This window comes from Myotis davidii, unplaced genomic scaffold, assembly GCF_000327345.1.
Source record: "Myotis davidii unplaced genomic scaffold, ASM32734v1 scaffold341, whole genome shotgun sequence".
Lineage (NCBI taxonomy): Eukaryota > Metazoa > Chordata > Mammalia > Chiroptera > Vespertilionidae > Myotis > Myotis davidii.
In genome coordinates this window covers 1144771-1165756 of record NW_006291021.1, presented here as the reverse complement: position 1 = coordinate 1165756, position 20986 = coordinate 1144771, and the positions used below count along the sequence as shown (strand labels likewise).

Here is a 20986-nt window from a genome sequence, read left to right as displayed (position 1 = left end):
GGGGGGGAGAGACAGAGACACGGGGAGATGGAGAAACAGAAAGGAGAGGGAGGTGGGACATTAGCAACACGGGGGGCAAAGGGCAGGGGGAAGAGAGACACCCAGATGTCAGGGGGACATGGGAGGAAGCACAAGCAGGCGAGGGGCCCAGTGAGCGCCCTGCCGCCTCGCCCCCCGCGGCCCTCCCTCCCCCGTACCTCTCTGCCGTGGTCGCCTTCCCGGAACAGGAGCTCATACTTGACGATGCTCTCCTGCCGTGGGGGGCTCCATGAGAGCCCGATGCTCGTCTCAGACTTGGCCTCGGCCCGGAAGTTCATGGGCTGGCCCGGCACTGGGGGAGGCAGAGAAACAGAGATGGGGGAGGCGGGGAGCGTTCACCCCTGGGGCACCTAACCTGCCCGGTGGCTGCCTTCTCCTGAGCCCCGTGGAGCTCGGCTGCTTGTCTCCGATGCTTCCGGAATGTTCTCTCACTGTTCTCACTATTTTCCCAGGGGACCCCCATTGCCCTCTTGTTGTCAGTTGTCCACCTCAAACCCCCTTTCCAAATCACCCCAAGCCTCTCCCGTCCCCCAAATTGAGTGACAGAGAAAGTGGTGGGGCTGCCACTGGGAATGTGCAGCTCCCTCCTTTCCTCCCTGTGGGGGCAGAGTCCCCACCCTCCTGTCTCTTCGCCTGCGCTGCCTCAGTCTTCCCACGAGGAAAGGACCAGAAACCTGCAGAGAGCTGGGGTCCCACACACCTAGGTGCCCCCCATTCCCTATACACACACCCCTGCCCCGCCCCCACCTGCCCGGTCCTTCTATCTGGGTGGCTGGAGCCCAGCCCACCGCCTTTGGGGTATTTCGAGATGGGCGGCATGCAGCTCTCAGACCCCCACGGGCCCAGCTGTGAAGACCGTCTGGAAACGGCACCCCTTTGTTCAGATGCAGCCGTGGGGCGCTATCGGGTGTCTGACTGCAGCTCGGTGGGCTAAGCCAAACTAGATTTTCCCAAGGGAAGCTAGAAATTTGGGTTTTCTGGGACAACTTCCTGCTTTGAAACGCCGGCACGAAGGTATTTTAAAGAGCCGCGTGGGACCAACAAACCACCCTGTGGCTTCCAGGCGCGACCAGCCAGCTGCCTGTCAGAAGGCACGCTGCGCCGCTGCCTCTCCCCCCGCAGGGACCCCGAATCCTGCTGCCCCCACAGGAGCCACACCTCCTGCAGGCACCTCACCTCCCTGCTGCGTCTTGACCTGGATGGGGTCCGAGAGGGGCCCGTCGCCCACGGAGGTGAAGGCCAGCACGCGCACGGTGTAGGTCTCGTCCTCCAGCAGGCTGCCCACCGTGGTCAGCAGGCTGTCGTCCACATTGTGCTTCTGCCAGTTGACCATGAGGTGCTCGGGCTCCATGGTGTAGTAGATCCTGTAGCCCCGGATCAACCCGTTGGGCTCCACGGGCTCCTCCCACTGGATGATCATGGTGGTGGCGCTCAGCATGCGGGCCTGCACGTTCCGCGGCGCGCTGGCTGGGGCCTGCTCACCCGTGCGGGTGACGACCGACTCACTGGGGGGGCCCTGGCCGATGGAGTTGACGGCCGACACCCAGATCTCGTACTCGGAGTTGGGGCTCAGGCCCCCGATGCTGTACCGCGTCGTGGTGATGTCCTCTTTGATCTGGTACGGCCCGTCTTGGCTCTTGGATTTATACTCGATGACGTAGTAGGACACGGGGTCTGGGTTGCCCGAGTCCCATGTGATGGTGATGCTGGTAGCTGTGTTCTCCGTCACCACGGGAGTCCCGGGGGCTTTGGGGAGAGCTGCGGGTGGGGGGCATGGTCATGAGTCGGGTGTGCTGCCTACAGGCCCGGAAAGCTGTGTGACTCTCAGCTACACAACTGCTCTCTCTGAGCCTGGGTCTCCTTGGCAGTGACATCGGGCCTAAGGACCCCTATCCCGTCACCTGTAGCCGGGGTCAGCAAACGCCGGTCCAAAGGCCGGCACCTGCTTTTGTAAATACCGTTTTATTGGAGCAGCACTGACCAATGGCCACTATTCCACTCTGACGGGAGAAATGAGTGGCTGCAGCAGAGGCTCGATGGCCCATAAAGCGGAAAATATTTACTTCCAAAGAATACTTGCTGTTTAAGAAAAATATTCACGTTTGAAGGAAACACAGGCGGCCCCGAGTCCACAGCCCTCTCTGTGGTTCACTCTGCTCAGCCACAGGGCCCTCTGTCTGTTCCCATCCACACTTGCTGTTCCAGGGCCTGGAACGCCCAGACGGCCACACGGCCAGCTCCTTCTAAAACCTTCCTAAGCCTCACTCACCACCGAGGCTAGAAGCTGCCTTGCCCAGTTCCTATCACCACACAGGTTATCTCATTTTCACACGTGTCTGTCCTCCCCACCAGTAGGGCCCAAGTATTGTTGGCAGCTGTGTCTCAGCACCTGGATAACTGTGGCTTTCTCTCCCGCTTGTCCCAAGATGGCACACCACACCGGCCTCAGGACGCATTCACCAAGAGTTCAATCCCTCGGCAAAATGACCAACAAACCAGCTGACCTAGGGCTCATTTAACTTTTCCTGCAAACGCTCAGACAGTAAATACTTTTAGCTTTGCAGGCCTGTGTTGAGACTAAGCTCTGCTTTTGTAGCCAGAAAGCTTTCATAGGCAAATGGGTGTGTGCCAATAAAACTTTATTCATAAAAACAAGTTGAGGGCCAGATTCAGCCTGAGGGCTGCAGTTTGCTGGCCCCTGTTCTAAAGCTAGAAAAATATTTGTGGGTACCTTCCTCTGAATCTCACCACAAACCTGAGACACAGGGAGAATCTGCAGTCCTCACACCTGACCCTCCCATTCCCTCTGAGTCTCTGTATAAGCTATTCCTTTTCTTAAAATGATGCTCCGTCTCCTTTGGCTTATTCCCTTTCAACTTAAAGTCTTTCCCTGACCTAACTTTCCTGGGAAATGGGGCCTTTACTCTGGGGGTGTGAATGGCGCTAGGTGGCCCCCATCACAGCCCTGATCAGCCTGTATCAGAGCTACATAGCTATACAGGTGTCTCCCACTTTGGACTGTGAGGTCAGCAGAGCAAGACCATGCCTTACCCCATGGGGGCAGGCCCAGAATAATTTATAAGCAATAAACATCTGACCACAGAACTCTCCCCTTCAAAGCCACGAAGGCCCAAAGCCAAAACTCAGAGGTGTTCTACCTGCACCCCATCACCTGCACCAGGCTCAGGGGGGGCCACCTGCCTCCCCCTGCCCCCCGCTTACATTTCACCGTGATCTGGGCCACAGCCTCGATGACGCCCAGGCTGGACATGGCCACACACGTGTAGTTGGCGGAGTCCTTGACGTCCGTGAGTTCCAGCACGTTCCGACCCACGGGCATGTCATCTTCGGGTGTCAGGTCCTCAGCCCCCTGCATCCACTTGACATATGGCATGGGCGAGCCCACGGCTACACAGGTGATGTTCACGTTGCCCCCTGGCATGATCTCGTGGCTCATGGGCAAGATGGAGAATCGAGGAGCCACACGGCGGACTGGGGGCAGGAGGGAGATGCGTGGGGTTGGGTGTTGGGGGGGAGACAGAATGCAGAGGGAAAAAGAAAGAAAAGCAAGAAGAAAGATAGAAAGGAAGGAAGAAGGAAAGAAAGAAAAAAAAAGGGGGAAAAAGTGGAAAACAATTTAAATATAAACAGGGCTGTTTCCTTTTCCCCAGTTGAATTTTTTTTAAAATTCCAAATGAAAAGAAAACAAAGAAACCAAATTAAAAAACCAAATTCCAACACAAAGAAACCAAAACTTCAAAGGAAGGTACTTCACAAACAAGAGAGATATATCGATATATAATCAGAGACATGAAGCATTATTTCATAGCAACAGGGTTTCAGAGACCAGAGGGACTGGTCACAGCACAGTTACGAACACAAAAATTTATCAGCTGTTTCTCATCTTTGATGACAGATGTGGCTTCAGGGAGTAAGTAGACCCTCAACTCGCTCTCCCAAGTGGGGAGCTTCGGAGGGTCCTGGCTGCACGCGGGGGGGCTCTGGGAAGGACAGAGTGAAGAAGGGAGGTCAGGGGAAGAGTTGGAACCAGGTGGCACAGGCCAGGAATCTCAGTCCCCCCCACCCCCCACTTCCCTCTGGTGACTGGGGCCCCGCCCACTTCCCCGGGGCCCTCCAGGAAAAGATGAGAAACTCTAATGAAATTTTTGTGGTTTTTGGGTATAGAAACCCTTCTAAAAGCTTCTGTCGGATCTCACAAGTTTCCATTGATAAATGCAGCTCTCAGAGTCACAAACAGCATGCAAAAGAGATTGGTTGAGAGAAGGAGAAAGAGAGAAAAAGAGAGAGGCAGGAAGAGGAACGGAGAGAGAGCGAATGCATGGGAGAGGCCTGGATCTCAGGGGCCTGAGTGCATACTCATGTGGGTGCCAGAGAGAAGAGACGGGGGAAGCCAGAGAAAGAGAGAACACAGGGAGAGGGACAGAGAGAGGGCGGGAGAGACAGAGAGAGGAGGAGGGAGGGGGCCCACTTCAATGCTGCATGTTAATCTAGCGGATGTGACCCAATGTGACATGCCACATTGTCACATCACAGCCCTGGCAGAATACAACAACAACGATAATTGCAGTTTAAAAATAATAATAATAATAATAATAATAATAAATGTGGGGAATGAACTTGAACGCTGAGGAAAACGGGGACATGTCCTGTGCATTTCTTAGCGGGGAAGCGGATGCAGCCTTCGGTCCCCATCTCGCAGACCATGAAGGCAGCAGGACGCGTTTCGGGGGCTCCATTTTCAGAAGTTGGACAGGTTCCTGGGCTGGGGTGTGGGGAAAGGAAGGGGTTCGTGCTCACAGGCACCTTAACTTCCGAATGGCTTGCGGCCCCTTGGGGAGGCACACGCCGTGGGAAGGACTGAGGGCAGCCTGGTAAAGCCTTCCAGCCAGAAAGAGCTTACTCCTGGCTCAGACCCGGGCCTTCAGGAAGCCACGTGGGCAGGTCCCCAGCCCTGGGTGGGCCCAGGAGTCTGGTCTCTAACTGTGAAGAGGGCGGAATGGAGTCTCAAAAGGCAACACAGGAACACGTGACTTTCAGCGTTCCAACCTGCCTCTAATTTTCACATGGTAAAGGGGTACAGCTGCACCCTACGAGGGTGTGGGTAGGGGGTGTGGCCTGCTCTACAGAGGAGGGGGCTGTAGGGGATAAAGGGAGGCAGCCTGGCTCCTCCTCTTGCAGCCTGGGTTCCCAGTGGAAACCCCAACCCCTGTTTTCTCAATCCCTAAACGGAGGCAGAGAGAAGCGGGGAGCTCTGTGGGGAGGAGGGGGGAGGGCCAAGATGCTGGCAGCCCTTCGGAAAAGGAAGCCCCACGAAAAGTCCAGAGTCACACTGGAGACAGGATGGAGGACGTGGAAGGCATCCCCTGAGGGAAGGAGTGGGGGCAGGGCAGGGAGGGGAGACAGAGGGGCCATGCTGACAGACTGGGGGTGTGATGGGTGGGGGCTCTGAGATGGGGGGCAGCTTTCTGGCAGGGCTGGGTGGAGGGTGAGGGGAGTTGGAGGAAGAAAATGGGGTCCGGCCAGCCAGCGGACGTGGTCCAGGCCAGCCACCGCCACCAGCATCCACAGCGAGGCATACGAGTGGGATGCCCGACGCTGCGTTGTCATGGAAACGGAACACGATGGGGGATGAGCGCGGGGAGCTAATTAATCAAGGACAGAAAACAGCATCGACGTCCAAACCAGGAGAAACAAATGAAGAAACAAAGCGGAAAAAAGGAGAAATCCAAAACACCAACCAAACAAAAAATTCTTCCAAAACAAAACACCCAAAAGCAAGAAGAAAAACAACAACAACAACATGGAATGGGTGTGGGGCTGAAAATCGGGGTCTGAAAGGAGGAGGGCTGTGGCTTCCCCTGGGAGGTACCCCCCACCCCTGGCAGAACACAGGGTCTGGCCCCCCTACCCAGCACCCAAGAGCCTCGGCGGCCACAGAGGTGACATCCTCGCAGAGAAAGAACCTTCGGGGCAAACCAGCCCGGCCCCACCGGAGCCCCCTCGATAAAGCCCCTTGAGGCCCACTTCTCATTTAGGGCGGAACAAACCGGACCAGAACTAACTGCACAATAAGACCAGCTCCTCGAGGCCTGTAGGGCAGAGGTGGGGGCACGGCAGTGGCTGAATGAGCCCTGGGGCCTTGGGAAGGCCCCTCGTCTTCCTGGAGCCTCAGTTTCCCCATCTGCAACATGGGACATCAGTGACATCCTGAGGCCACGAGGCTGCCTGGGGCGGTGCCTAGGACAGCTCAGCAGGCCGCTGGGAAGACCAATGCGATCCTCTGCTTTAGGAGAGTTGGGGATGGGTTAGAATTAAAGCATTTAAAAAAAGAAAGAGTAAGAATTTCTATTGGATCCCTATCTCGCTTGATCCCCAACAACACTGAGAGGCAAATATTCTGATGTCCCGTTGTGGATGAGGGAGTGGAGGCTCTGAGAGGGGCCAGGGCTGGCTGGGAGACGCAGAGGAAGTGGCGGGCCGGAGAGCAGTGCCAGGAATCCCGGCCCCTGCCGCAGATAAAGCGATGCAGCGAGCCTCCGCTCCCGTCACCGTCACGGTGGACAGTAGCAGAACCATAGCCAGGTGTCCCTTTTTGGCATTTGGCTCTTGGAACCTTGTGTGTCCTTACCCACTGAGGACACCAACGAGGGCACAGGTCCCCATCCCCCACGTACAGCTGTCGGCCGAACAGTGCCCAGCGACCACCAGTTGGATAATAACCAACCACCACCATAATAAACGCCCAGGGCCGTCAGTGAAAGGCTTACACAGAAAGGGATTGCTGGAACATCAAAGGGCGTTAAGCGCTGGCTTTAGAATTTAAAGATTAAATGTGAGCCCAATTTATCCCTCTGTACGGCTCAACATCCCGCCCAAGCGACCCTGTTCACATCTGATCTTAAAATATCTTCCCTCATGCCTGGCTGGCGTGGCTTAGTGGTTGAGCATCGACCTATGAACCAGGACACGGTTCGATTCCCGGTCGCGGCACATGCCCAGGTTTCGGGCTCGATCCCCAGTAGGGGGCAGACAGGAGGCAGCCGGTCAATGATTCTCTCTCAACATTGATGTTTCTATCTCTCTCTCCCTGTCCTTTCCTCCCTGAAATCAATAAAAAAAATAAAATAAAAATTTTTTCAAATCTTCCTTCAGGAAGTATCACAATTTGGAAAGTACCTTTTTTTTTTCTTTCAGAAGTAGAGACAAGGCATACATCTTGAATATGTAAAAGACTTGCTGTGTGAGCTTGTTAACTGTAAGTCAGTTAAATGTGGGAGGGCATTTATCAACCACAGTAATTTTAGTGCTTAGAATCCCCGACATGGCCGGCAGCCATCGGCTAAATGGATCTGCCAATAGCTCTAAGAGCTGACGCCTCAGACACTTTGCCCACTTGCTTTCTCACCACCCCCTCCTCTCCTCAGGGTGGGCTGGTTTGCCACGAGTTTGGGGAGGACTCTGCCCTTTGGCACCAGGTGACGCAGACCCCCCCATGGGGGTCTCGCAAGGTTCCCAGGCATCCTCCCCACTGGCAAGGATGGGCGGCTGACCCTGTGTTCTGCCCAGTTTGGTGCTGACACCCACCCACGTCATCTCTCCACCCCCGGCTGCGAGTCTGAGGTGCGGGTGAGAAAGTAAGGTGGGCGCGGAGCCCACGGGACAGGGCGGCCCCGCGGGACCCCCGCCCCCAATTACCGACCTGAATGGAGGGTCCAGGCGGGTTATAAGGGGACCACACCAGCCTTGGTCCTCAGCACGCTCCAGCTGGCTCTCGATTCCAGCTCTTCTCATCACCGAGTAGCCGGGGGGTCCCAGCGGGGGGACCCGCGTGGGTGAGGGGTCAGGAAGGTGGGCGGTGGGGGGGTGGCAGGTTTGGGAGGGGGTGGGTCGCTTCAAACCCCGATTCACATGGAAAAACAACTCAAAAACCATCAAAGCAACCGGGAGACGACCCCTCCCCCAAGCAGGAAGAGGCAGAAACTCAAAAACCAAAAGTGGGGTTCAGGGGAGAAGGGTGGGGGACAGGGGAAGGGGAAACTCAAAAGTGAGGTGATCTGGTTGAAGCACTAGGTAGGGAACTCGACAGTGTCAGACATCTCCATGGTTCAGCAAGCCGCAGCTCCGAGGGGGTGGGGGTGGGGGGGCTCTGCTGGGCATTTTGGGGTGAGAGAAGCTACCGGGTGCTCCTCTGGACTCCAAAATGAGGGTGAGGGTGGGAAGGGCAGGGGAGAGACGCCACAAGTTCTGCAGCCTCCGCGGACTGAAGCTTAGATTACACCTGTCAGAAGGGAGGGGCTCCGAGGCCTCATTTCCAGTCCCGCTTCTCAGCCCCTCCACTGAACCGCAGCCTGCAGCCCCGGGAGGGTGGGTACGGCCTGCCCTAGGCATCTGCCCCCCAGCCCCCCGCCTTCCTGCCTCCCTCCTCCCTCTACCAGCTCCCTCCGCCATCAGGTAGCATGCGAGGCCTGGAGGGACCTGGCTGGACCCTTGGCCCACGGGCTGACCAGCGGCCTTGGCAAGTTGGCGTTTTGAGCGGACATTTTGCTGCACTATCGATTTTTCTATTGGTGTTTGTTCTTTCATGCCCTCTCTCCCCCCGTGCTTTTTGCTGCTGTGTTCTAGCAGAAAACGGGATGAGATCTGGCCAATCGACGGGCTCCCCCGGCCCCCTTTGCTGCAGCTGGGACGTGGGCCTTCCGGATGACGAGGTGTAATCTAATGGTCCCCTCACCCCCACCAAAAACAGAGGAAACAGCAATGCAGAGAGTGTGAGGCAGGCAGCAGGCGAGAGGGGTCTAGAGCTCAGTGTTCCTGCACAGCGCCTCCCTCCCGCCGCCCGCCAAGCCCACCCTGGAGCCCCCTCTCTCCTAGGGGTAGGGTGGGATGAGAAGGGCTGGGGCCTGATCTGCCATCGCCTACCCCCCATGGTCAAGTCCGGCCGGGCCCTTGGGGGCAGCGTGGCTGGGTATAATCGGCAGGACTGGGGAGCTGGCCAGCACTCCCCACGGGAAGTCCATCTGGAGATAGAGGAGGGTAGAGGGGTTCCAGGCCCAATATCTTTGGACCAATATCTTCAACTACTCCTGTTTCGGGGGGGCCAAGAGGTAAGGGGAGCACTCAGAGGTCATGTCCACTAATTATATGGCTTGAGTGCCAGAAATTTAATTTTAAAAACAATCTGTCCTATAAAATTCCATAACATGATATGAAAAGACCGGGGGAGGGGTCTCAAATGAAAGGTTCTGAGGAACACCTTGGCACTGGGCAATCTAGGTCTCCCTCCGGTCGGTAGGTGACGCCCAGCTCCACATGGCCTCCTCCAAAACCCTAATCTTAAATCCCTGGAAAGTGAAAGCTATTCCCCAGGTCTCCCTCCAGCTGCTCTGCGTTCTCCCTGTGTGTCCCCACCACAGGGCTGTGTGGCACACCATTTCCTGGGTCCTGTGCACCGTGGCTCAATGAAGCTCCGCCTCTAGACCAAGCGGGAAAGACACCATCTTTGGCCACGAATTCACACCTTCACGGCTTACGATTTTAAAGAGAAAAAACAACTTTAACAGCCAGGGAGCATATAGTCTGGCATCTTCCCAGCTTGTCAAAAGCCCTGGCTGCACCTCCCCGGGGAGTTCTGGGAGTGCGGCTGCCAGCTGAATCACAAAATGGGCCTGGTTTTGACTCTGGGCCTTTGGATCTCAGAGATGAAGTTCGGGAGAAGGGCAAGTCTGAATAGTCCACCCCCTGAGCAACCCAGGATCAGCAAAGCTGGAGATTGTGAATTGAAAAAAAAAAAAAATAGATCTGGAAATTCTTTGCAATTAACTCCCAGGGCTGGCTGCTCTGGCAACAATGTAAATGCTTGTAGCCTTGAGGGCAGAATGTGCCAGGTGGCCCACATCTCGTGGGGTGGGCTGGGACTTATCTGCAAGGGTAGTCTAGCACCCACACTGGGCCTTTTTTTCCCCCCTTCTGATACTGTGGCCACGGAACTGCCTGGGGGATGACAGGGCACAGGAGGAGGGACGTGGCTCTGGGGAGGCCACTGATCTCACGGGAACGGGTTTGGAGCCAGGAGAAAATGAGATCATGAAACGGCCTCAGAAAAGCACTAGCAAAAAATGAGATCTGAGCAAATGAATTAGCTTCTGCCCTTCTTCTCAAAGCACTTTCCCATAAGCCATCTTATGCAAACAGGGGATCTGCGAAGGACGTAACAGGGAAACTGAGGTCCCCAAACAAGGCCAGTGCCTGTTCCAGATCATCTGCTTGAACTCTTTACTTCCCTGTTCTACCACAACCCCACCAGCCATTTCTTCTGCGCCTTGCACTACACAGGGCACTTGAGGAGCGTTAATTAGCTGGATGGAATCCTCCCAACTACCCAGTGAGCCAGGCGTACTAAAGATCCTTACTGTTTAGATGCGGAAATGGTGACGAGCCCAAAGCCACACAGCCAGGAAGCAGAGGCAGGGTTTGAACCTGGATCTGCTGGAGCACAGAGTCTGTGCTCTCACCAGTAGGCAACACTGCCCCCAAAGTCCAAGTGGTCTTCAGAGACCCTCAGCTCCAACTCACTGGGACATGGTTTTGGTAGAGGGGCTGGGAGACCCCTCTCTTCCATCTTTTGGAACTTCCTTGAGGGTCAGCCTGATGCTCTCACCGAGGATTAAAAAAGACAAGAGAAATACATCTCCTCTTTTTGCATCCAAACTCCTCTTGCCAACTTGGCCCTACGCTTAATAATTGGGAGTTAAGTGAAGGGACAAGAGGGGGAAGGGGGACCCCAGAGAGGCTGCCTCTGCCCTCAGTGATCATCTGTGCTGGGGCGTGGCTGGGGCTGGAGATTAGGAATCTAAGTGGATATGACTGGAGGCTGGTTTGGGGGTTGGAGTGGGACTCTCGAGGGCTTGCCATTATTCAAGGGAGGGAGCAAATGATGGGAGCATGCATCACTGAAGGTTTGCGAGTGAGAGAGACACAGAGAGAAAGAAAGCTGACAGAGAGAAAGGCAGAGAGAATCAGGGAGGCAGAGAGAGGGGCGGAGAGGCTGTGTCCAAAGTCCCCTTGGGTTTTCTCCAGAATTCCACAGTTCTGATGCTCAGGGCTCAGAAAGTGACCGTGCTCTACGTCTGGACAAAAGACACCTGTGACTAGCCCCAGAGCCTGCGAGGTGGTGGGGGAATCAGCCGATGCTGCCGGGGAGGTGAAGGCCGGGAATACCGGCGAAGTACGTCCCCAGTCTGTCAGGCTACACTTTCTGAGGGGCGGTTCCGTGTTTGTGCCCAGCCAGGCCCCACGAAGTCACACACCAGCTGCCGTTCTGAATGCTGCCTCAGTGTCAAGCACGCATCAAGTTGGGAGGATGGTCCGGTTTAAGGGAGCCACGCCCCACATTTGGACATGTCACTACATTGAACAAGAACTCAAAATGCCGACAGCCCATTCAGCTGTACTGCAAGTGCCTGTTTTTGGGGGGACTGTTTGGGAGAGTGGGAGGTGGTCTCATGCCGAGGCAGACGATGGGACCCTGCCTGCTTAAGTCCCTTCCCACACTGCTGCCTGGCAAGGCTGAGGTGCCAGATCTGGGTACAAGGGGGCTGGCTGGGGAGGGTCAGGCAAATTGGGCTGCTCATCCCACACACCCCACCACCTTATGACCACCTCCCACCATCTGTCTATGCCCCCACCCCCTGGACCCGGGCGGTCACTTTCTGCCCAGCATCCCAGCTGTGGGACTGCCACCCTCCCAGATGGTAGTTGGGACAGGAACACTGGCTTGTAAATCACAATGCGTTCGGAGAACAACCACAGAACAGCTCAGCCCAAGAAACCGAAATCAAATAGCACAGAAACACAAGACAGAACCAAAGGCAAAACGCTTTGGAGGAGGAGGGGGCTGGGTGAAAGGGATGGGAAGGGGGGGGGAAATAATGATTTCCTCCCCCCAAAAATGAAACAAAACAAAACGAAAAACCTCATAATTAAACAAAAGGAACAAAGAAAGAAAAATGAAGAAAACCAAAAGAGAAAAACGGAACGGAAGACGAGAAACACTCCAACAGAAGGCGTTGGGAATTCACCAAACCGAACCGACAAGAGTGGCATGCAGAGAAATTTTTACATTCTCCCAGCATGCATCAGGCCCAAGTTACCATGACGACGAGGAGTGCAAAAAACTTAGCAACAACATTACCAACAGGATGCATAGAGGCGACCACAATGCAAGCATCGCATGTGTGCGGCCTGCCCTAGGCCGGGCTGGGCGAGGCTGAGATTTTCGTGTCTTTCTGGATTTTTGCTCACGCTTGGCCGTTTTTTGTTTTGTTTTGTTTGCTCTGCGCTTATTATTCGCATTCCGTTCTTTTTTTTTTTTTAGTTCATTTCTCTATCATTTTTCCATGTGCGTGTCTGTGTGTCCGTATGTGTCTGTGTGTATTTCGTGTGTGTGTGTGTGTGTGTGTGTGTGTGTGTGTGTCACTTTCAGAATGTAAAAATGTGGGTAAAGAAAGTAAAAAAGAAAAAAACACACCAACCTTCTCGAAGCTCTGAGGGATGTAAAGGGGGTTTGATGCAGAACACAATGACATGGGGAGGAGAGAAAAAATAGGGGAGATACAGAGAGTAAAAAGAGGACTTCCCAAGGCTAAAAGCTGCAATCGTTTGTTGTTTTCTTTTCTTTAAACCAAAAAATAAAAATAAAATTAAAAAATAAAGAAGAACAGCAATGACCTTTTTCCTTTTCCTCCACTCCTTCCTTGACAAACATGATCTATACTTGCCTTCCACAATTCTTTCCTTAAGTTCAATTATGGAGCATCTGAGACCCAGGCAAAGATTGGGAGGCTGGATACCCGCCCCCCCAAAGGAAGGAGGCACATGCCGGGGACCCCACCTCTGGGGGCTGAGGACACAAGGGCCCCTCTTCCTTGGCATAGCCTGGCTAGAGGCCCGCCCCCACCCTGCTTGAGCTCTGCCAGACTGCTACACCCCATCCCAGGTGTTTGCAGAAAAATAAGCAGGTTAGACAAAGACCAGTCAGTTGGAGCCATGGACACACTAGAACTCACCAGAGGGGCTGTGGCAGCGGATCATATGCGTGCCCCCTGCCCGCCCGCCAGCCCGCGTCCCCGTCCCCTCCCTCCATGCAGCCTCCTCCTCAGAGAGCAGATGCAAAACCCCAGGTGCAGAACCAAGGAGCGGCTTCCGGGCCGGTGGGCTGGGTGCGGTGTGGGGCTGTGCTTGGTGGGCTGTGGGCGAGGGAGGAGCCGCCCGCCTCCCGGGTGAAGCATGGCAGGGGCCTGGTGTGTCGAATGGGGAACTGAGGCCTGGAGGAGGGCCGTGCTGGCGTCAAGGGTACAGGGCCAGTTGGGACAGCCCTGGGGTCTGAACGGCAGGCAGGCAGAAGCTGTTTCTACCACAAATCTGATCAGAAGCACCCATGGGAGGCGGGAGGCAGAGGAACGGGAACAGTGGAGGAGGCCGATTAAAATTTCTGAAAGGACCGAAGGGAAGCAGCCAGGGGTAAGGGGGTCGCAGACACACTGGGGGCGGGGAGCCCCCAGGGTCTTTGAGGGGACCAAGGGACCCCAAAGGAAGTATGTGTTAGCCCCCTGCCTCAGGCGGGAGAAGCCTGCTGGCTTGACAGACCCGGCGCTGGGGGCAGGTGCCTGCTGTGCCCTGGTCTCGCTCTGGCCCCCACGAGTCCTTTCTGAGGGTGACTGGGAGAGAGCACTGGGCTCTAGGAAGGCTGAGGGCCAGCACGGGGGGGCACCCTCGAAGACCCCTCCCCAACTCTTAGATGGAGGGCGCTGGAGGGGGGGGCAGTGAGGCGAGTTACGAGGTCACGGGTTTTGGAGAAGCGAAGCGAGCACATGACAAGGGAGGCACGCACGACACACCACAGAGAAGCTGACTGGGTGGGCGGGCGGGTTGGGGCAGAGGCCTGCAGACTCCCCCGGCCCTGTAGGCTCAAGACTGACCTGACCCCCCCCACCAGGCCCTGCCCTGTTCCCTCCTGCTACCCCCCCTCCGAGGCCGGTACCCCACTCGGGCGTCCATCACAAGACATGGGGCTGGGGACTTAACTGCCCCATTTTATAGGCAAGGAAACGGAGATCTGGAAGGGGCGCCGCCTGGCCCACGGTGCTGCCTCGACTGGGCACGGGTGCCCTCCTGCTCAGGTCTGCAGGGGACAGGGGAGCCCAGAGGCTGCGAGCCCCAGGAGGAGGAGGATGGGATGGGGCGGGTCCCTGCCTTCGACCTGGATACGGCGTTCCCTACCTCGCACGTAGAGGTTGGCAGGCGAGGAGTAGCGCACGCCGGCGCTGTTGGTGGCCACACACTCATATTTGCCCTGGTCGGTCTCCTCGCTGCTCTCAATCTGCAGGGCCCCTGTGGGGAGAGGGGAGACAGTTTGCCCAGTCAGGGGAGGCCCAGGGGTGCTCGGGGGGCTCTCCCAGAGCCCCACCTGGCCCGGCTCTTGTTCTGGCTGGGCCGGAGAGGCAGACGAAAGAGTTGAGTTAGCCGGCGCCCCCTGGCTCGTCTCCCCCCACCCTCCAACCCCGTGCCTCACCCCATACCATCCCGAACACACCACTGTCACCATAAAAGCGGCTGGTCATGGGGCTGGGGCTTCATAAACGGCCACCAACATGAACTACGAGCTGGGGCAGCATGTGCCATGAAGGTGTGTTTGCAAAGGCAGGGAGTGATGCTGCCCAGGCAAAGGGAGAGACGCGTTAGCATTTGCAACCCGCAGCGGTCATCCCGAGACCCTGGGGACCCGACGGGCCACCCTGGTGATGTGGGAACCGGGGAGCTGGGGTGCTGTGCTGTTTTTACCCAGTGCCCGTGTGTAGGGGAACACAGGTCTGGTTCCTCACGTGTGTGTGCAATCACAGGCCCCGGAGCCCACAGGGCCGTAAGTCAACAGAGGCAGGGCTGTCATTCTTTAAAGCGTTTGAACAACACTTCAGGACTGGGTCACCCCTGCCGATAGGTCAGCGGTTCTCAACCTGTGGGTCGCGACCCCTTTGGGGGTTGAACGACCCTTTCACAGGGGTCACCTAAGACCATCGGAAAACACGTATATAATTACATATTGTTTTTGTGATGAATCACTATGCTTTAATTATGTGCAATTGGTAACAATGAAAATACATCCTGCATATCAGATATTTACATGACGATTCATAACAGTAGCAAAATTACAGTTATGAAGGAGCAACGAAAACAATTTTATGGTTGGGGGTAACCCCAACATGAGGAACTGTATTAAAGGGTCGCGGCATTAGGAAGGTTGAGAACCACTGAGCCTGACTCAAAGGATTTGTTGGCCATGAGCGGATAGAAATTTAAACAGGCCTGTTCTCTCAAGCGTATTTAAAACCACAGGCCCAGGTCACAGCTCCACGAGCCGAGGCCAATGCAAACAGGGCCGAGTTCCCCTCAGCATGTGAGAAATCACAGGCCCAAAGCAGACGTCACTTCCCACGAACACAGAAGAATGAATGAAACTTCTCAGGAATACTTGAAAGCACAGGCTGCGATCGAGCATACAGTGCCCGTGAGTGAATGGAAATGAGCCCAGGGCTTCCCCGAGGAATCCTGAAACCAAAACCGAGGGCACACCCTCACGTCCACAAGTGAGTAACGAGTGAACCTCTCTGAGCGGGTCTAACGCACAGGCTTGGACCCCAGTGCCCAGCGACCTGTAAAGGAAGACGGGTGAGTGTCTCCAAGTGGGTGAGAATCGCAGGCTTCGATCAGGGTCCCTGGCACTGAGTCCGGAAATCCAGTCCAAGCTCCCAGCAGACCCCGTCTCCTAGCTTTGTTCGTGGCTGTCCCAGGAGAGTGACACGGGACACGTCACTTGGGAAGCAGAGGAGGGTCTGCCCCATTAACATTCCTACTTTCCCCCAACCTCAAGGCTCTGGGGAAGCAGGAAGGCAAGTATTACCATAGAAGCCCAGAGAGGGGCACAGAGGCTGCCCCAGCTCACATTGCACTTCGCAGAAACACCAAATTAGACCCGGACTCCTTCCTAGGGCTCCTATCCAGGCCCATTGTAGTCTATTCTCTGGGGCTAAAGTCAGACCTTTGAGACTGCCTGTCTCCCCGATCCCTCCGGCTGCAACCCCCAGATCCAAGCTGCAGTGCTGGGAGACCCCTTCTGTGCTGGTACACTCACTTTACCGACGGGAAAATGGAGGCTGGAGATGGACAAGGACTGCATACAGAGCCATGGTCTCAATCTGGCTTCTCCCACTCTGGGTGGGCATGGGAGGCACCTGAGCAGGAGGCGGCCCCACGCCCGCAGCCAGGTGGCCGGAGGAGCCACCATGGCCGGACTCAGCCCTCGAGCCACAGACAGCAACATAGACACAGAGAATGGAAGAACTCTGGGCAGGGTGTCGAGGAGGAGACATGTGGAGGGGGGCCTGAGGCAGCTCCCCATGGAGCCTGAGGCAGCCCTCCATGGAGCCTGGGGGGCGGGGTGGGCAGCGAGAGAGCATGAGTGGGTGGGTGGGTGAGTAGAGAGCCTCTTACCTCGGATCGGAGTGCTTTCTGTAAGGGAAGCAGAGAGAGTCAGGTGAACGACAGGAGGCAGTCCTGGGGGCCGGGGGCCCCAGGGAGGCCAGGCCAGGCCATGAGCCGAGCCAGCCTGGCTTTAAGGACCTTGCAGACCCCACCGGGGGAGGGGGCAAGGCTCCCAGGAGCAGGGTGGGTTTGAGGGCTTGTCAGTCAGGAGGGCTTCCCGCAGGCAGCAGGCACTCCTCGGGAAGGAGGGCATCGAGGCCCCAGAGGTCTGTGCCGGGCCAGGCCTGTGGCTGCCTTCCTTCTGGGTGGAGGGAGGGAGGTCAATGACCTCCCTTCCTTTTTTCCTTCTTGGGCGGGGTAGGGAGCAGTAGGGATCTCAGGAATCGTGTTAGAGACGGTGGGAGACGGGTTAGTGCCCCAGGGCCGGGCATTAATAAAGCAAAGGGAAGGTGTTACAGACAGGCCAAGTACGAAAGACAGGGGAGGGTAGTGAAGGGGGTCAAAGGGAGAGGGAGGGCCTGCAGTCTCCTTTACTTCCAAACGGAAAAGAGGAAAAAAGGGCTGTGTGTGTGTCCACGTGGGTACGGGGGCTGAGACAACTTGGGAGACAGGAAAAGGAGGTCCCGGACTAGAGTGTCCCACCCTCTGCTCATCTTTCAGGGGGTAGGGGGAAGGGTATCTCCCCAACTCCCCCAATGACAGCTCATAACCCTGCTGAGGACAAGGGGACCCCAAGGCCAGGGCAGAGTTGTTGAGGGTAAAAAAATACAACAAGCCCAGGCCCATTTTACAGATAGGCAAACTGAGCCCCAGAAGGGCCAGGGAATTGTCACACCATGAGTCAAAGGCAGGAGTGGGCCTTGAACTCAGCTATCCAGCCTATCAGGTTGGGGGCTCTCTAGCCTAAACTTTTTGGAACCACCGTGTTCTCTCTTACAAAATCCTCAACCTGACAAGGCCACTCTCTCCTCTTTACAGAGAAGAAATGAGAATTTGCCTAAGGCTGCAATGTGGAGAACTAGAACCTAGGGCAGTTGGGAGTCTGGGTCAGCCCTTGCTTTGAGCTATTTCACTACACATAAATTATGATGGTAGAAGCTAGAGGCTAGCAAACAGGATTTCTTCCCAAGATGCCCAAATAGACCATGGCCACTGTAGTGAGAGGAAAAAGATGTAGCCAAAGAAATATAAGAAGGAAAAATCATGGGCCGCTACCAGTCATTCTCACCTTAGTAAGAATTAGCCCAGCAACCGATTTCAGGGAATTCAGGCTAGATGCTGGGGAAAGAGGATGAGCAGAGCCCATGATCAGCCCAGTTAGAAAACTCCCGTCCCACTGCAGCCCCGGCCCCCGGGCTTCTGTCACTTCGCCTTTTCCCAGCAGCGCCAAGGCGCAGAATGGGGCAGGTGGGTTGTTGTATGCAAAGCTCCGGATTTCCCCTCAGCATCCAATCTGGGGTTTTCCCTTTTGGGCTCCTCTCTCTGCGGTTCCCTGGCGCCTGGCTAGGGAGGGCTGGGTTAGTAAACATGCCACGTGGAGTGGGTCACAGTTACGGTCACGGTGGCTGTTAGTCTGAGGGGAAGGGACAGGGGGACACAGAGGGAACGTTAGTTGTTGACATGGTGAAGAAATGAGACTTACCAAAGGTTTCTGAACGTTTACAACAGAGGGACAAGAAAGAGAGAACAGGATCATTAACGGGTGGTTGTGCAGACGCCTGTAAACTCGTGGGTGCGGGGTGCAGAGGGAGAGGCAGAGTAATCAGATTTATTAGGATCCACAAAGCAGCGTATGTTCACTGAGCACCTAGTATGTGCCAGGCGTTCCATCCTGGGCCCTCACAATAGCGCCAGGGACCGAGACCCAGAGAGGACCTGCTCTAGGACACAGCTGACACCTGACCCCGGCATCAGGTCCTGAGGTCCAGGCTCTTAATCACTTCACTCTATAGGGGAGACGATGGTGGAAGCCAGCAGGGAAGCAACTGGATTCCCAAGGTTGCCATCACTCCCCCAGCTGAACCCCCAAAGCTGCAAATATCTCCGGTCAAGTCGTGGGGTGGTGGGGAGGGTCAGGCTAGCTCTCTCCCAGGTGCAGAAATTCTGGTCTTAATGTCTGCCCTTCTTCAGGGCCTGGGTCTTCCCTGGGGAGGGAAACAGAAAGCAGAGGGTAGGCGGACAGGCTCCTGGGAAGATGTGGCCGGGCAGTGAGGAAGGGGCACTGAGAACGACTGGGAGGCCTCAGGCACGGGTGGCTCCCAGGCGGAGTCCTCAGAGCAAGGGGAGAGAAAGCAAAAAGAGGTGTGTTCCAACGTGTGTGCCCACAACGGACTGAAACATGCGTGAGTGCACACGGGCACAGCCCTACCACCCGCGTCTGCACGCACCAGGACTAGGGGACTGCACTGGGTACAGGTGCACGGAAGGGACTGTCACATGGATACACGTGTGGCTGAGATTCGCACAGACAAGCTCTGCCCTGGAGGGAGAAGGCGAACCATGTGCTAATGGCATGGCTGCATGTGCCACAGGTCAGATCACACATGACATGGCTGCATGTGCCACAGGTCAGGTCACACAGGGAGCCCAGACAAACACATGGACGAGTCGTGAAGCAGGGAAAACAGAAACAGACACACACAGCCCCCAACACGTGGACTCACAGGTGGGGCACGTAGGTGCTAAGCCGAGACGACTGTGCTCCACCCCTGAGGTGACCGAGGCCTGCGCTCTCTCCAAGGTCCTCCAGCCCAGCCCGGGCCTCGGCAAGCAGGGTAGGCTGCCTGTCTGTGCCCCATAAAGACAGACCTCACCATCCTCCGCCTGCCTTTGCCCAGAGCCTCCTTACTGCTTCCGCCTTGGAGACACTGCCTGCAGCTCCCCACGGCTCCCCACACCTTACCTGCCGATGCCGCAATCTCCTCCGGACACGCCCACTACTTGAGCACAGAAGGCCCTGTCCCTAGGCCACCTTCTGTGGCTCCCATCCTCTCTGCCTGTCTGTCCCCGTGTCCTCCCTGCTGGGCACTGCAGACAGCCACCATACCCTGTGCCTCGCTGGGAACTCACTGTGCAAAACGGCCCGTTATGTGCCCACTCAGCAATAAAGAACTCTCCTATCATCTGCCACAGCTCCACCAACCTGCCAGTCTGTGCCCCGTTATATCCCCACTGGAAGACACCCATCGTCAATGCCCCCTACGATTGCCCCCCATCTCTGCCTTTCTACCTCCCATCAGCCCACAGGGCCTGGGCCCTGGAGGTGCTGCCCTCCCCCTGCTGCCCTCTGTGGCTCCCAGATCCTCCTGCCACCTGCACTCACCTGATCTCAGCTGCTTGATGCGCCCATTGCTGGCACTGGGGTCCACGGGCAGGAAGTCCTTGAACCAGGTGATCTCAGGGTCAGGGTTGCCGCTGGCAGCACACAGCATCGTCGCCGTCCGCGTCCTCTCCACCACCTTCAGTTGGGGGCCCATGTCGATGTTGGGGAAACCGGGGGGCAGCTGGTCCTCTGAGGACAGAGATGGGAAAACAGGGCAAAGGCCCAGTCATCACACGCCACCCCTCCAGGGTAGGGCTTGGCACAGCCACCCTGGACGGAGACACGGCACCCTATTCCCTCCGCGGAACAGACAGCTGTGGTTGCGGCCCATGCAGGGGGCGCTGCAGGGAGGGCAAGTGGCCCCGGTCCCAAGTCCTGAACGCTAACTACGTGCCAGGCTCTGTGCAGGTGCCTCCCTGTGCCCTCCTCAGAGAGGGGGCCTATTACAGAGGGGGAAACCGAGGCTCAGACAGACATGCACCTGTGCCAGGTCAGACAGGCAGGACACAGCCAGGCCGGGGTTAGCACCCAAGCCTGGCTGAGCCCGGAGGAGGCTGGGATGGCAGCTGCAGAAGCCCCAAACCAGGCCTGGAGCTATCGGGAGCAGTAGGGCCCTGTCTGAGGTGGTTCAGGCCCCAGCGGTGGTTCTCATTAGTACCGAGAACAGCACCAAAGGCTGATGCCCAAACAATAGGGCCTCAGTGCTTGGTGCGCGGAGCTGGCCTGCGCATGAGGGAGGCTGGTCTGCCTGCAGCCCTCGGTGCTCCTGTTTCCATATGTGTGCATGCATGTTCACACATGTATGCAGCCACACCCACACATGTTAGCACTTCCCATGTGCACGCAGCTCTGCTGGGGTCCCCGTGAGCATGTGTGGGTGGCAGCCAGCCAGGGTGGGAGCAGGCGCGTGGGTGCCGGGGAAGGCCGCGGCTGCCTGACGTTACTGCGAGCTCCTAATTAAACAAAATTGTTCATCACGCACCACATTGTGCCCTATTCCTCGGAGTTTAATTAAAACAACAGCGTGGGAGGCGTGAGTGGAGTCCACAATCAGATGGCGGGCGGGAG

The 20986-nt window shown here is 56.5% G+C and overlaps 1 pseudogene; it reads right to left on the bottom strand.

The window, feature by feature from the left end:
- The window catches only part of LOC102756478, a 62780-nt pseudogene that overhangs the window by 24922 nt on the left and 16872 nt on the right, over window positions 1-20986 (bottom strand).